Below are 6,548 nucleotides of genomic sequence, written 5' to 3' on the forward strand. Positions count from 1 at the left end.
CTGTGGTTGCAGGTTCGAATCCTGCCTCAGGCATGGATGTGTGTGATGTCCTTAGGTTAGTTAGGTTTAAGTAGTTCTAAATCTATGGGACTGATGACCTCAGATGTTAAATCCCATAGTGCTTAGAACCATTTGAGCACTATGTCCCTTTTCATGTGCCCAAGATGTACTTCATCACCCATCAACAATTTCTACCAAGCGTTGCAGAATGTGGAGGATAATGGGTCCAAATGTACAAAATTGAAACCAACATGAGCAAGTTAGGGATATTTAGAAGAAACCTGTTGAGGGCTATGTTAGTTACCGATCAGGGGTCAAATATGAAAGAGGGATTAGAGAACTATTGTTGCCATCTATACAACAACCACTCCCTCAGCACTGTTCTGTGCCACACTCTTGAGGATAAATGGTTGCAGGAGTGCAACTTATTTAAAAAGGAGTGGCCATGAGAAAGACTTAAGATTGCAGTATACCATAAAACAACATGTTGAAGTTTCACTGGAGTACTTTTTGCGTTACGCTAACATCCATGTTTATGCAGCAAGAAAAACCTCTGGAGTTTTATATGAATTCAGGAAAATACTCTTGTTTGGGAACTGGGATTACCAGGTAACTGTCAAATCAATTCAGTATCTGTAAGTATTTCAAGAGGCTACCGAGGCTATGGAAGCTGACAGTGGTCTGATGCTGCAGTTGCTTGTGCCATTGCTGTCAGGAACACTTCGCTGAAAATGCTGCTGACAATGAGGTAAGCACTATCATATGTGTAAAGCAATGCATTTATAAACAAATAAAATTTATGTTTTGTGTAAATATTTTAAACACCCAGAAATGGATAAGAGATTGTGTATAAATAAGACAGTGTGCCTCACTATTGTCAAACAGCACTGCTGGATGCAAGTGTTTGAAACCTCTTAAGCAAAAAAATGAACAGGTAGCTCTGTAAATAAATTAGACAACAAGAGCATGTATTGGTAAAAAGAGCATCTAGTGTTGCAAACCTCTTGAACAAATACTTTGTTTCTGTTACTGTCACCTTGGGGTTATCAGGTTCAATAAACAGTGCAATGGAATATCGCAAACCAGTCTTTACAAATAACTTCAGTAAAATGGAAATGATGCTCATGTCTCCCAAAGAAGTAGCATCCATCATTAATGAAAGAGTGCTCATGTGAGCTGAGTTCTGTCTTAAGTTATTTATGTAATCAGTCTCATATTAGCAGAAAATTTCCAGACTGGCTAAAACATGCCAAAGTTAAGCCTCTTTACAGGAAGGGTGATAAACAGATACTGTCAAACTATCAACTAGTTTCACTTTTGCCTTCTTTTTCAAAAATATTGGAATATTTGAAGAGATTGTGTTCAAGCATTTTCTTAAGCCTCTGATTGAAAATAATGAATTTTCCTTAAGGGTTCCAGTACAGAGAAGGCTATTTACACATCTACATCTATACCCTGCAAACCACCATGAGGTGCATTGTAGAGGATATGTCCCATTGTACGAGTTGTTAGGGTTTCTTCCTGTTCCATTCACATATGGAGTGCAGGAACAATGACTGTTTGAATGCCTCCGTGGATGCAGTAATTATTCTATTCTTATCCCCATGTCAGTGACATATAGGGGATTATAGTATATCGCTACAGTAAACATTCAAAACAGGTTCTTGTAGCTTTGTTACTTTTTGGGATAGTTTACATCTGTTTTCAAGAATTGGCTAGTTCAGTTTCTTCAGTATCTCTGTGACACACTCCCACAGATTAAACAAACCTGTGACCATTTGTTCTGCCCTTCTCTGTGTGCATTGAATGTCCCCTATTAGTCCTATCTGGAACAGGTCCCACACACTTGAGCAATGTAGTGTTAGCAGTTAGCCAACACTACATACACTACTTGAAAGAGGAGGCCGATAGGCACGCGTTGACTCACGCAGGCTGAAGTGAGGGCTGAAACAGGATACGTAATGAATGCTACAAAGAAAAGTACGTAGCTTCTGGAATACTTAACTTTAATCCATCATTGTGGTACATCGCTCTTGACGATACAAGTTATATAATGCTAATGGCACCTTGCTAGGTCATAGCCATTGACTTAGCTGAAGGCTATTCTAACTATCTGCTCTGCAAATGAGCGAGGCTTCGTCAGTGTGCATCGCTAGCTAAGTCGTCCGTACAACTGGGGCGAGTGCTAGTCCGTCTCTCGAGACCTGCCGTGTGGTGGCGCTCGGTCTGCGATCACTGACAGTGGCGACACGCGGGTCCGACATGTACTAGTGGACCGCGGCCGATTATAAGCTACCACCTAGCAAGTGTGGTGTCTGGCGGTGACACCACATTCCTCCCCTGCAAATCGGCGAACGGTCGTGTTATAAGGCTTCCGCCCGTCGTGGGGAGGACCCCATGTTGACGTATGCGATGAGGTGGGGACCCTAACAACAGGCGAGGCTGTGCCACCCGCACCCTGCCATTCGGTCCGAGAGGAGCTAGGAAATGCCTGAAAACCTAGTCCAGGGTGCACGTCAACATGCAGTGTATGCGCCCGTAGAGATACAGGAGGGGCCGAAGGGTCGACCTCCATTTGGTCGGGGCACCCGACGGGCGAAGACGACATCTGGTCCGGAGCGGGCAAGAGTTCCATGGCGGAGGACATCTGGTCACGGGAAGCGATCGGCGGCGCGTGACCCAGGGCGGCGCCAGGCAGTTGCAGCGACGCGTCCACTGTGGGCGGCGCCGGCGGGAGAACAGGCGGCGGCGGCGTCGCGTCGCCATGAGGCAAAATGGAAGGCAGCGTCGGTAACACCTGGGGATGAGGCGAGCCAGTAGATGGGTCCCCAGGGCGCTGACCGTATGGCACCGTCGCTGAAAGCAGACGGGGAGCAGCAGAACCTGTGCAACGACAGAGGCGCAGCTGATTGAGATGGCGACGCACCTCACCAGAGGCCCCCAAAACCAGATACATAGTGCGGCCGAGGCATCGAAGAATGCGCCCTGCGAGCCAACGCTGTGAACCGCGATAGTTGCGATAATAGACAACGTCGCCTGGAGCAAAAGCAGGCGTCTGCCGCTGCACAGGAATCTGATGCGGCTGATGCAGCAAAGACATCAAGGTTCGATGAGGACAACCGTGGAGCAACTCAGCCGGCGAGCGACCATCTCGGGGCTGAGAGCGATACGAAGACAAAAAGAGCAACAACGCGTCCTCCCGAGAATGTGACTCTTTCAACTTCAACATCTGTGACTTGAAAGTCCGGACCAATCGTTCAGCGGCACCATTTGACGGAGGCGAAAACGGCGCGGATGTCAGATGTTGAATACCATTAGCCTTGCAGTATGACTGAAATTCTGTGGACATGAATTGTGGGCCATTGTCAGAAACAAGAGTCTGTGGAAGGCCTTCAATGCAAAAGATAGCAGATAACGCTTGGATGGTGGCAGATGACGTCGTGGAAGACATCCTGACAACAAAAGAAAAATTACTGAAAGAATCGACCACAACCAACCATCTAGCATTCCAGAATGGACCAGCAAAATCGACGTGTAAGCGTTGCCAAGGGGAAGTGGCTTTTGGCCATGCAAAGGATTTCCGCGGCGGTGCGGATTGTTGTTCGGCACACGCCATGCAAGAAGAGCACATATTCGTAATCGCAGCATCGATTCCGAATCAAGTACAGTGCTGACGAGCAAGTTGTTTCGTTCGCACTATACCCCAATGTCCTTGGTGAAGAAGCCTGTAGTGTTACCTTTTTATTATCTTCTCCTCATTAGCTATTGAAACAACATCGCTTTGTAATGTAATTTTAATTTTGACCAAAAGCACATTCAACACATCGCGGAAAAATACACGTCTTTCTCATCAAGACAAGAGAGAGAGACATCCCATAGTTCTTAAAAACAAAATACTACGCAAAAGTAAAAAAAAAAGAACAAAATTATTTATAAAATCGGTCGCTGGCGCAGCGCTCTTCTGCGTGCGCGATCGTAAATTATAACTTTGCGGAAGTCAAAGTACCATTACAATGCCTCCTCTACTGACACGCTCCGCAAGCGAGTGTGGCAGTATAGAAAATTTACATAGATACATACATATATGAGAAAATAAGAAATTTACATATTACAAAAAATATTTCTGAGCACAATGCTCTTTGCATGTCAGTCTTTGTATACAGTCTTTTTGATGTGTATCTTCTTTAGGAGTCGTAACATTAATGTCTTTGAATTGCAGCGTATTATCGTTGCTTAGCACAGCGTTTGAATTCAGTTCACATGATTCGTGTTTACAATGGAACTAATTCGAACAATAAATGTTTCTATTATATTGCTCCAATGTCTTTAAACGTAGTATTGGATTCTGAGGTTGTGTGTACTGCCTGGATCTCTTGCGTGTGACTTGAAGAAAATCCAAAGTTTGTTCAATGTGTCAACACGAAATTGTGATCTCCAGCAGTCGAATTTTGGTGGCGTCTACCGGGGTATAAATGGTCAATGAGGGCACAGGAAACACCTCACTGCCTACGACAGGTGATGAGCTTGTCTTTTACACCAACCTGAAGACCTGCCGGCTTCCACAACACCATACACTTCAAAGCATATTGACACTACGTAAATATTTCTTGACCAGTGTTCCATCACGTTGGTTTCTTCTTTGCATTTTCAGTTCCATTTATATGAATCATGTGCTACATGCACAAGTCCTTTGCAGCTCATTAACATCTCCTTAAAATACATTTCTTGATATAGTAAGTACATAAATATACAAATATTTACAATTAATCATTACATGAGATACATTGTTGTCATATAGTACATATACAGAATTAAATGAAATATATAGTCAATTTTTTTACGTTACATTCAATATCATTTTGCTGACATGTGAATTACATTACATTCAGATTGAAATATACATTTTATTTGTTAGCTCTTTTTTTTTTTTCTTTCCCTTTTTTTGTTCCTTTCCCTTTCGTTACACTTGCAACATTTTAAAATAATTGTGGCAACTCGCTAGAATATTCAACTTAAAATTCATCTTGCCTCATGGAATAAAATTTACACATATTTCAAGCTTCAAGACAGCCCTCTGTAGGAGGATAGGTTCATGGGATGGTTGCTGACTACTTCATAAATACTAGTAAAGTCATCTCCTACAGTGGACTACACAAAATAAAATACATGTTAACTTAATATAATGTAAAAGTTCCTATACCTAATACCGTTTCTAAGTGTGGTGTCCCCACTATTGCTGTTTCTAAGAGAGTGGTACCCCTCTATTACCGTTTCTAAGAGTGGTGCCCCTCTAAATATCTTAGGATCCTACAAGTATGTACATTAGTGTGGTAAGTGTATATATATATATATATATATATATATATATATATATATATATATATATATATATATATATATATATAGAGGGAAACATTCCACATAGGAAAAATATATCTAAAAACAAAGATGATGTGACTTACCAAATGAAAGTGTTGGCAGGTCGACAGACACACAAACGAACACAAACATACACACAAACCCGGAACCTTCCACAGAAGAACCCCAAAAGTGCCCCACTTGTGACAGGATACTTTCCGGGACTGGATCAGATTCTGAATGTGGCTCTCCAGCAGGGATACGACTTCCTCAAATCCTGCCCTGAAATGAGATCCATCCTTCATGAAATCCTCCCCACTCCACCTAGAGTGTCTTTCCGCCGTCCACCTAACCTTCGTAACCTCTTAGTTCATCCCCATGAAATCCCCAAACCACCTTCCCTACCCTCTGGCTCCTACCCTTGTAACCGCCCCCGGTGTAAAACCTGTCCCATGCACCCTCCCACCACCACCTACTCCAGTCCTGTAACCCGGAAGGTGTACACGATCAAAGGCAGAGCCACGTGTGAAAGCACCCACGTGATTTACCAACTGACCTGCCTACACTGTGAAGCCTTCTATGTGGGAATGACCAGCAACAAACTGTCCATTCGCATGAATGGACACAGGCAGACAGTGTTTGTTGGTAATGAGGATCACCCTGTGGCTAAACATGCCTTGGTGCACGGCCAGCACATCTTGGCACAGTGTTACACCGTCCGGGTTATCTGGATACTTCCCACTAACACCAACCTGTCAGAACTCCGGAGGTGGGAACTTGCCCTTCAGCATATCCTCTCTTCTCGCTATCCGCCAGGCCTCAATCTCTGCTAATCTCTAATTTCTATTTGCCGCCGCTCGTACCTCACCTGTCTTTCAACATCACCTTTGCCTCTGTACTTCCGCCTTGACTGACATCTCTGCCCAAACTCTTTGCCTTTACAAATGTCTGCTTGTGTCTGTGTATATGCGGATGGATATGTGTGTGTGTGCGAGTGTATACCCGTCCTTTTTTCCCCCTAAGGTAAGTCTTTCCGCTCCCGGGATTGGAATGACTCCTTACCCTCTCCCTTAAAACCCACTTCCTTTCATCTTTCCCTCTCCTTCCCTCTTTCCTGACGAAGCAACCGTTTGTTGCGAAAGCTAGAATTTTGTGTGTATGTTTGTGTTTGTTTGTGTGTCTATCGACCT

Source organism: Schistocerca nitens, chromosome 5, assembly GCF_023898315.1.
Source record: "Schistocerca nitens isolate TAMUIC-IGC-003100 chromosome 5, iqSchNite1.1, whole genome shotgun sequence".
In the NCBI taxonomy this organism is placed as follows: Eukaryota; Metazoa; Arthropoda; class Insecta; order Orthoptera; family Acrididae; genus Schistocerca; species Schistocerca nitens.